Source organism: Tamandua tetradactyla, chromosome 9, assembly GCF_023851605.1.
Source record: "Tamandua tetradactyla isolate mTamTet1 chromosome 9, mTamTet1.pri, whole genome shotgun sequence".
Lineage (NCBI taxonomy): Eukaryota > Metazoa > Chordata > Mammalia > Pilosa > Myrmecophagidae > Tamandua > Tamandua tetradactyla.
The window spans coordinates 21,740,224-21,751,407 of record NC_135335.1 but is presented as its reverse complement, the minus strand read 5'-3'; the positions used below and the strand labels follow the sequence as shown (position 1 = coordinate 21,751,407).

The 11,184-nt window shown below is 34.7% G+C and overlaps 1 pseudogene; it reads right to left on the bottom strand.

Moving 5' to 3' along the window:
• Window positions 1–7,658: 7,658 nt before the first annotated feature.
• On the bottom strand, window positions 7,659–8,533 carry LOC143645978 (olfactory receptor 5M11-like; annotated as a pseudogene).
• Between the last annotated feature and the right edge of the window lie 2,651 nt (window positions 8,534–11,184).

The following is an 11,184-nucleotide window of genomic DNA, read 5'->3' as shown; positions in this document are numbered from 1 at the left end:
TGCACATTCAGTTCCATCTGCCATCTCTGTGTGCTTTTAATAAGGATTTGTCTTTCTTAATGTTAAAAATTTGTTGGTCATCTAGTATAAAAGCATGTGTATATAGTGGCAGAAATATAAATCTATAAAAATATATTTTATATTATATAATATATAATTATATATTATATAATATATATTATAATATATAATATATAATTATATTATAATATATATTATAATATATAATATAAAGTATTAATTTTTCCTAGAAACTCTCAGTTGATGTTAGGAAATATTATACAAAGTTATTTTCCAAGACGAAGGAATTCCTTAGGGTTACATTACCTGTAGAACAGGGTATTTGTGTAACTGTCCACTTTGGGAAGTCCAAGGGACCATCACAGATTTCATAGAAGAGATAATATTTCTGCTGTGTCTTGAAGGATAGGTTTTAATGAAAAAAAATGGACAACAGTCATTGGATAAACAATAAAGGAAAGCAGGAAACTTATATGATACACTATACCTAAAATGGAAAAGAGAGAAGGATAAATTTATGTATTTCAACTCCATTTCTCATAAAAAAAAACCATATGCTATAACCAAAAGTGAGATAATACCTGGTCATTTAAGTGGCTACTTTCTATTTGGACAATGTATTTTTTCTATGACAAAGGGATACACCAGTATTGTGCCTAGTATATTTTCTTCACTTGCAATTAATTGAAAACAATTTGTGTTTACAGGTCAATGGTTGATCTCTGGAAAAAGACAGCATTTAGGGGTAATAGGACAGAAAGAAAGTTGGAACCAGAGTGAATAGAAGTGTGTTCAGTCATGTCTAAGTTCGAATCCTAAAATCCCATACTTGGATAATTCTAAATACAGAAGTAAAAGAGAATGTTTTAAAATTTTTGCCTACGGAAGTCTGAACTCCTTGTTTCTCAGACTATAGATTAAATTATTTAAATGGGGATTGCCACTGAATAAAATACAGACACCCCTTTGTCTTGGTCTATTGAGTAGGTGGAACTGGCTTGCAGACACACAATTAAGATTGTTGTAAAGAAAAGGGATGGCCACTATAAAATGGGAAGCACAGACGAAGAAAATTTTGTGATTTGCCTCAGGGAAATGTTTCCTCAGGATGGCAGTAAAGATGTAGAGATAAGAAATGAGAAGAGTCAGGAGGTGGATGAGTTCATTAAAACTAACAAAAACAAAAATGACAACTTATTGGCATGTGTGTCAGAACAGGAGAGGTTCAGGAGGATTGAAGTATCCCAGCAAAAAGTGACTGGTGACAGTAGAGCAGCAGAAAGTCAATCGTAAGTTGAAACCAGTACAAATGGCAGCATTCACAAAGCCTGCAAGATATGTAGCCAACACAAGGCCATCCAGATGGAGAGACACAGTGACTGTGTAAGGAAATTTTGTGCCCTTGAAACAGTCATAGACCATCCCAGTTAACAGGACACCCTCTATGACAGCAAAAAAAAAACACAAAAGAGTAAAAGAATGATTGAGTGGGCCATTCATTAAATGAATTGACTGGGTTGTCCACCCAGAAATTCATCAGCATATTAGGGGCAATGACAGAAGAGGAGCAGAAGTTAATAAGGGCCCAGTTATTGAGAAACTGTACATGGGAATTTGCAGATGTGAACCAAATTTAATTAATGGATTCCAGCCAAGGTTCTCAACTACAGTAATCATATAGATGATGAGGAACCCCACAAGTAGAAGACACTAGCTCTGGAGGATCCATGGATCACAGGAGAATAAATTCAATCATTGTTGCATAGTTCTTTATAGCTTATTTCAGAATGGAGAATTCATATGCTGAAATAACAAAGAAACCAAGAAAAAAATTGCCTCCAAAATGCCAGGAATATCAAATATTTCATTCCGTGCATTAAATAAGATTACTTCTAAGGTGTTCTGATAATATGTCTATTAAATCTCCCTATTTTAACATATTAAATATTTTAATATTTAAATAAAGCAAATATTCCTTAAATAAACAGTAATCTATTGCATTTAAAAATATGCACGTTTCTATGTGTGTGTGTGCTTTTCCTACATCTGGGGTCAAGCTGTCTTTCCCTCCTGAGTAAGAAAGTTTGCTTAAAAAAATTTTTGAAACTCTGATCCTTTCATCCTACTGATTAAAATTCTCCATTGCCAGCAAAATTACAGTCAAACTGCTTTAAAAACCTTTATTTAGCTTTATATTACACTACTTCCCAACTTTTCTCCTCATTTCCATCTTAGACCTCTTTGGCAGCAGAGGCAGTGTTGACTAGTGGTATTCCAATTCATTATATAATGTTATGATTTAGAGGTGACAGGATCTCCTGATAGATGGGATGTAAAATATATATGGAAAGGGGATGAAATGAATGGGAATATTGGGTGATAAAAGGAGAGCTATAAGGGAAAAGATAGAAAATAAGTGAAGAAGCAATCCATATTTTCAGTTGTTAAACTGGTATGAATTTGCTGAGAATGACAGGACACCAAGGTACTGGGGAATTGCTACTGGAGAGAAAGTGAGAAATGGGAAAAAGACTGAATAAACATGGATATATGTAGAAAGAAGAACTGAGCCATATGGCTGTTCTGAGTGGATTAAAAAAAGTTTGTATTTCACTCAGAAATATCCTTAGTTCTGTTCATAAAGTGTTTAAATTGATAATTTTTTATTAATTTCAATATTATGGAGTTCCCCAAAATCAGCATAACCTTAATGTGGCTTCTTATTTGGTAAGAAAACTAATGATTCGAGCATAGTAGCACCTTCATCCTTTAAAGTACACATGCTTCGTGGTTTGTCAAAGACCCATGAATTTCCTCTCATTATCTTACATCCCTCCAACTTCACAACTTTATTTGCTTTTATCTTTAGGACAGTGCTGAAAAGAGTGAGATGCGCTAAGTTTCTAGTTACAAAGAATAAAAGAGGAAAACCTGGAGAAGATGTTCACTTGTGCTTAGAGTAGTCAAGCAAGATAACAGCCCTAAGGGATGATTTTTTTTTGCCACATTGCTTATCAGGTGAAGAAAAGAGGACCAGGTATGAAGGTAGAATGTCCTACCTGTCAATTGGTATAACTGCATCTTATAACAGTGAAATCACACTGTCCTTAAGGCTGATTTTAAGGCAACATTTTTTTTGTATAATGGTGATTTTAATCAGGCAATGATGATAACATTGATGATAAAAGTAGTAACAATGTAGGTTATACTTTTGCAAATATGGTAAAAGAAATATGAAACAAGATTAAAGAAAATAAATGAATTATATATCCTCACCCTGAAGCAAACACTCCTAACCTGAAAGTAGGCATCATAGATTTCTATCTTCGTGTGTGTGTGTTTGTGTGTGTGTGTGTGTTTAATCTTAATCATGCATACTATATTGTTTGGAACTTATTTTGCCTAACAGCATAATATGAATTTTTTTACAATATCAGACTTCTACATAAATTTCATAATTTATAGACTCCTTCAAAGACTTAGAAAATAATTCAATTAACTAATATCTCATTAAATATTTCAAGTGTTTGCAGTTACTTTTGCCATTTAAAAATTATCACAAGAATACATGAGTATCAAAACTGTTGTGTTTTTATTGGACCATTTAGAGGAATTAAATCAATGTCAGTATAATAAATTATTAGGAAACTCCAGTGGAAAATCACCATAAGAGGCACGTAATTACTCACTAGAATGATTAAAATTAAAAGGAATTATATTACAAAGTGTTTTCCAGAATATACAGTGAATAAACTCATGCATTGATGCTGGGAAGCTGAAATGCTACAATTACTTTGTAAAACATTCAGTTTCTTGTAATATTAAAGTTACCTTTTATGTATGACCCAACAATTCCGCTTCTAGGTGCTCATACAATGAATAAAACTAACGGTCCATACCAAGACATACGGAGCATAAGAAAATCCTAAAAGTGAAAACAGCCCAAATTCTAACCACAGATGAATGGGAAATCCATTGTAGTATATGTTTAAAATGGAATCCCCTTAACAGAAAAATTCAAATTAATGATTCTGTGCAGAAATAGATGTCTCTCAAAAATATTTTGGTAAACCAAGAAGCTAGCCACAGAGAGCAATATATATTATGTTTCCATATATATAAAGTGCTAAAAGAGAAGAAAATAAAATAGGAAAGCAAATCTGTAATTGCCAGGTCCTAGGTTCACATGGTGCTGTCTGTTTGCAAAGGGATAAAAGGGAACTTCATCGCAGTGGGGACATTGATCTCTATCTAAATTGTGGTGGTGGTTTCACGGATGTTTATATTTGTGAAAACACAATAACATGTAGTGAAAATTAATACATTTTATTGAATGTAAAATATGTTAATAAAATTAAATTAAAAATTATGGTATGAGGTTATTATTCCAAATCAAGAAAGAGCATTAAATTGAAGAAGTTGTCACCTATACCAAGTACATATATCAAACTTTAGAAATAAGAATCAAATTCATGTGTAACACATTATCTATAAAGGACATTGCCTCCCCAATAAGCTGTAGTTTATGAACAAATGAATGTATATGAGCTCTGTTGACTTCAGTCCACATAAGAGAAATATACTCTGACACTCTGACCATAGTCTCCAAGCAAATTGATTATTTCTTTGTGCTTTTCCAAAGACTTGTAAGCACTGAGAAAATTCCAACTCCAGAGCTGTTTTGCTTTAAATTAAATTACTGCATTGCATGAATTCTCAGAAACAGTTTTTGTTTATGCTTTAATATTTATGAAGTCAGGATCTACCTTGTCATGACTGACCAAGAATGCATCATAACCTAGTTGTCATTTGGTGAGTGGGCACATCAGTATTTACAGAATGATATAAAATGGATGGGTTGCTTGAAAGACCACAAAAATTACCCAAACACACATGAGAAAAAGAAAAAAATATGAAAAACTCTGTATCTATTAAATAATTAATTTACAATAAAAATTTCCCACAATGAAAACTTTAGACCCTTATGATTTCACTAGTGAATTCAAATAAATATTTAGGTGGAAATATCACTGCCTTCATCAAACCCTTTCAGAAAATCCAGGAAGTTAAGATACTTCTCACCTCATTTTATGAAAGTGGCATAATCTTATTTAAAAATACCTAATGAAGTCATTTTTTTAAAAAGAAAATTGCAGTATAGTTATACCTCTTAAACATAAATGAAAAATATTAGTCATTTTACAAACAAATCTAATCCTTCAATAGATAGATAGGATAACTAACACCATTACAAATTGGTTTAATTTGAGCAATGCAAGACAGGTTTAGCATATTTCATCACATTAACAGAATAACGGAGAATATCTCAGGCCATTTTATAGAGAAAGGAAACTTTTTTTTCAAAACTGAATATCCCTAGGGGGAGCAAGTATAGTTTAGTGGTAGAATTCTCATTCACCACGTGAAGACCCAAGTTTGATATCCAGCCCATGCACTTTCACAAAAAAAAACAACAATAAATGTTGTTGCAAAAACAGGATATTCACATGGGAAAAGACTGAAATATGACCGCACCATACAGCATACATAAAAAAAATTCAATTCCCCATTAATGATGAAAATTCTCAGCAAAATAAGAAAAGAAAATAACTTACTTAATTGAATAAGACACCTATGAAAAATCTACAGCTAATGTAATACTACCAATGATGCATTAAAAGTGCTCCCTTTCCCCCCAGATGGGGACAGGAATGGATATCTTCACTCATGACTTCTAATCAAAATTGTACTATCAATCTAAACCAGTGCAAGAAAGATGTAAAGTTCCTTAATATTGGAACAAAGCAAAAACAGTTCCAAATTCCACCTGATTCCTGAGCTCCAACTGCACTCTGCTGCTTGGATGCTGTTCTAATTTGCTAGCTGCTGGAATGCAACACACTAGAGATGAACTGGCTTTTACTAAAAGGGGATTTATTTCATTAGTTCTTCAGAGGAAGGGCAGCTAACGTTCATCTGAGGTTCTTTCTTATGTGGGAAGGCTCAGGGTGTTCTCTGCTGGCTTTCTCTCCAGGCCTCTGGGTTCCAATATCTTGCCCTGGGGTGTTTTCTTTCTGCATCTCCAAAGGCCTGGGATGAGGAGTGCTGAGATGAGGAATGCTGAGCTGCTTCGGCTGTGCTACATTGAGCTCTCTCATTTAAGCACCAGCCAATTAAATCAAACGTCATTCATTGCAGCAGGCATGCCTCCTAGCCGACTGCAGATATAATCAGCAACAGATGAGGTTCACATGCCATTGGCTCATGTCCACAGCAATAGATCTAGGCACCTTCACCTGGCCAAGTTGACAACTGAATCTAACTACCACAGATGCCATGAAGTACGCTGTATACTCATAACAAATTCTCTTTGTTGCCTTAAATAGTTTTAAAGGATGCTTGTACAAAAAATAAGAGACCATCCTAAAGAAGTTAGGTTCAACTTAATATATATTTATGTGCAGAGAGTGTTTTATGCCTTTCATTCTCTAATGATGGCTTGATAGGCTTTATTGCTTCTAGAAAGAAACTTTAGACATAATCAGATTTTGAGGGAATAAAATGAGATTAAGGGATTTAGAAAGAAAAACAACCTTTTATTTACCCTTTAAATATTGTTTAGCACCGAACCTGAGAGTTCACTTAGGGTTTGTGAAAAGGTCAGACCAATTTTAATCTCTCTCCCAGACCACATCCTCCCTCTATGACATATAAATCGTCATATCTCCCTGGTTCTAGTCTCAGGAAGGAAAGAATGAATATTACTTAAATAAGCATAATCAAGAATAAAATCAATATTCAAATAAAAGTACAGAGTTCTATTTGCTATGGCCCATTATTTCTTCAAATACCCTATTTTCCTTCAAGTTTTATCCTTCCTTTCACATAGTCTTATCTTACATTTTCCAAGTGATAGTGATGAAGAAAATGTTCTTCCTTGGCTGGAGGGACAAAGAGAGGAAGGGGGTTCCAGTAACTCATTGATTCCATCCTCAAACTCAGGTCTAACTCCCCTCTCTTTTCCGATTGCTGCTCCCACCACTAGAAAGGTAGTTTCCTCAGAAACAGGAAACCGCTACTATAAATCATAGTTTCTACTTTTGCTCAGAGTGCAGAAAAATGTTTCTTAACGACCCCTCTAAATAGACGGGACTGAAAATAAAGGAAATTCAAGGGACTGAACTGAGAGTATGGTCATGATGTTTATATTTATAAGCATTCAGAACACATCAATTTGCCAAGGTGCACCAGTGGGGAATTTGTCACCAAGATAAATGAGAAGCTTAAAAGTCACCTGAAGATTTAGTTAAAAATGCAGATTTGGATGCAGAGATCTGAGTTCCAATTGGGATTCTGCCTTTCTAACAAGCTCTGAGGCAATGCTGAGGGTGCAGCTTCATGGATCACATGTTGGGGAGTGACAGCCTAGATTTAAATGCAGCTCCCTATTCCCTAGACCTTAGATTTGTAGCTGAGACACGAGACATAGCAATTGAGAAAAACAAATTTAATCTTCAACTGCAAAGATTTGAGTGAAAGGTTCTGAATAGTGGTTTATTGGAAAGGGGGGACATTGCCGTCCTAGTGGTCATATTTCATCTGAGGATATTTTTCAAGGCCTACTTTACATCTTTGTTTCAAAGACTATAGATCAATGGATTAAGCACTGGGCTGACAAAGGTGTAGAAGACAGCTATAATTTTGAATTCCTCAATAGTCCTATCTGTTTGTGGCCTTACATACATGCAGAAGATTGTCCCCTAAAATAGAGTGACAGCCATCATGTGAGAACCACAGGTGGAAAATGCCTTATGTCTTCCTTTCTCTGGTTTGATCCTGAGTATGGCAGCAATAATAAGGGCATAGGACACCAGGATGATGGTGAGGGAACTGGAGAAGTTGAAGCCAGCTGATATGAGCCTGGCATGTTCCTTGACATAAGTATCAGAGCAAGAAAGCTTAATGAGGGGTGGGTCGGCACAGTAAAAGTGGTTGATGACGTTGGATCTACAGAAGCTCAAGTGGAAGTTCAAGATGGCCTGGAACAGACCATCTGAGAAGCCATAAATATAAGGAAATGAGGCCAGGCAGGTGCAGACTCTCCTGGACATTTTCACACTGTAGTGCAGTGTGTTGCAATGGCCACATAGTGGTCATAGGCCATGGCTACCAACATGTGGATCTCGGTAAGGAAGAGTGTGATGAAAACATAACACTGGGTAAAGCAGCCAGTATAGGAAATGGTCTTCTCAGACAACGAAGTTCTCGGCATCTGTGGAGTTGCACTGGAGGTGTAGCACACGTCCACAAAGGCTAAGTTGGTGAGGAAGAAGTACATGGGTGTGTAAAGGCGAGAGTCTATTCTGATTAACATTATCATTCCCAGATTGCCTAAGACAGTGATGAGGTAAACAACCAGAAACAACACAAAGAAGAGAGGCTGGAGTTCTGGGCAATCTGAAAGCCCCAGGAGAATGAATTCTGTTATTGCACTGCCAAATTTAATGAGCATTTCATGAGAGTCTGTGTTTGCTCTGGAAACAAATGCCAATAAAAAAGACATATAGGTACAATTAAAATCAAGGATAATTGAAAACATTTTCTCTAAATCTGCCCATGCCATTCCAAATGATCTTTTTCTGTATGTTATATAAAGAGATTTCATATGTCTACTGATTTTTTATTTCATTTTCCTTTGTATTAAATTCCTTGTAAGCTTTCATCTGTATACCTATATCTGTAGGTTAACTGTGCTTAGAGACAAAGCTATACCTTTGCCTGTACTCTATCTGCACCTACACAATCCATCTTTACAAGTGGCCTACATATCTACTGTCTCCCGGAAATTTTCTTTGCCTCTCAAAATTCACTTGTTGGACAAGTCCCATTTAACAGCACAGAGCCCAAGGTAACTATACAACCTTCGTTTTGAAACACTTCTCAATTCTCCTCTGGATGTGAGACTGCAAAAATTTTTTTTGCTCTTTCTTTGCTCTAGCACTCTCTATGTCTCACTCTCATTCTCAATAAAAATAAGACAGAACAATCAGTGTTGGTCCAAAAGAATGAGTCACTTGCGATATTTTATGCATTTTTCCCCTGTTAAATTTTTCATGATTTTGAGTACTTAGGGGTCTAAAGGGCTTTGTGAAAATTAGTGTGCAAAGAAATTGCATGGGAAGGTTTTTATCAAGCAAATTCACAAGGAGTTTGTTTCAGAAAGTCTTATGTGGAATACTGAGAACTTCATATTTAATAAATTATCCAGAGGATTCTTATGTAAGTGCTCCCTGGAGAGAAACAGTCACAATGGTTCAATGACTGCATTTCTAATCAAAGAAAAAATCATATTTAAATTAAATGAGGTCTCATATAGTATTTTGTGGATGGTCAATACTAATGACAATAGCAAAGAATATAAATTATTTTCATATTAAGTTTAAATACTCAATGTTTAAACTATTAATTATAGCTTGCATCTGTCAAGAGGTATTTATATTTCCTCAGATATTTAAGCTCTCATCATATCATAAACCAGTGCTAAGACTCTTTTCTTCTCTCAAGATGCTTTTATTTTTGCCCTTTCTCTTGTAAGTCTATTCCAACCTTTCTCAATTCTCATCTCCTTCAAAAATTAATCACAATAACATATATACTATAAGGTTTAGAAAGCTATTAATGAGGTCATTATTTGACTCTATAACTCCACTACCCAAGAGAACAAGTACTTGATGAATATTTGTTTAATAAACTCATAATAGTTATTTTTAATATATACCTTAATTACATAACTGGTGTAGTTTCTAAATTCACTGCATGCAATAACATATTAAATTACACAAAACACTGCATGGTATACACTTTTATTATCTGCAATTTACTGATGACAAGAATGAAATACAGAAATATCAGGTAATCAAGCCAAGGAAGCAATGTTAGTGGACATAATAGCTTAGATAACAGTTCAAACTCATTCTATTTCAGAACAACAGTTATTACATGCTGCTATAATATATTGTCTCCCTAAACTTGAACTTTTCCAAGAAATACCATTTATAGACACAGAATGACTTGAGAAAGGAAAGGATAAGAAACAGCTGTGACAAGGACATAATGATATCTTTGAATATTGTAACATAAAAAACAGCATTGAGTCTCATTTTCCCCTTAACCATAGGCATTTTCCACTGTGTGGCTTACTGGTATGCTCATAGATATCTACTGGGTGTCTGACCCATAGCCTGTGATCATCTGTTCTCTAACACCAGGGAACACCAGACTTAAAAGCAACAATAAAGCTTTCATTAGGGGTCAGTTGGGGCCCAGAATTACCACATTGTTTCTGCAGTTGAACTGTTCATTGACTGTGGGCAAATCATGCCACTTCTCTACTTATAAGTGGTCATAATAATGCATCCTCCATCTTTTTCAAGTCATTGTGGATATCAAACTGAATATTTGAAATGTAAATGTTTACTAATATTTGAGATAACACATTTGGGCATTGCTGATATATAAATGAACAAAACCTTTAAATTCCTCCCTTTTGGAACTTCTTTATAGAGGAGAGAGAGACAGATAGTATTGCAAGTAAGTAAGTTCATGAATGATTTCTTAATTGGCAGTAAGTGTTATGGAAAAACAAAGAGAAATGAGGTTTGGGGAGAAGGGCATTTTTGAAATTTTAAACAGGAACATCCAGAAGACTTCACTTAACAGGAAACATCTTTTAAGCAACAAAATGAAGGACAAAGTGCATAAGCATTAAGAATTACTTGGATAAGTCTTCTGAAAAAATAAACAGAAGGTATAACGATAACATGTGACCATTTTATGGAAACTTCTAGTGTTGTCTGTATGTGTATTTTTCTTTGTATGCAGTATTCATGCAGAAAATTCTAGTTGAGAGATTCCTTAAAATTAAAATGGTTTACTTCATTAAAGAATGATTCACATATTCTTATGAATTTTCTACTAAGAATATTAGCACTTTTCACAGAAAAAATAGGTAAAATGTCAGTTGTAGTTCTCTTGAAGAATTGTCTAGCAGTAAATGCTATGAAAAACAGCATATATTCCTGTGACAGTAACAAAGTGACATGAGGTGGTATTTTCATATTCCTTTGCACAAATGAGACTCCAGAAAGAGAATAAGGAGTGCAA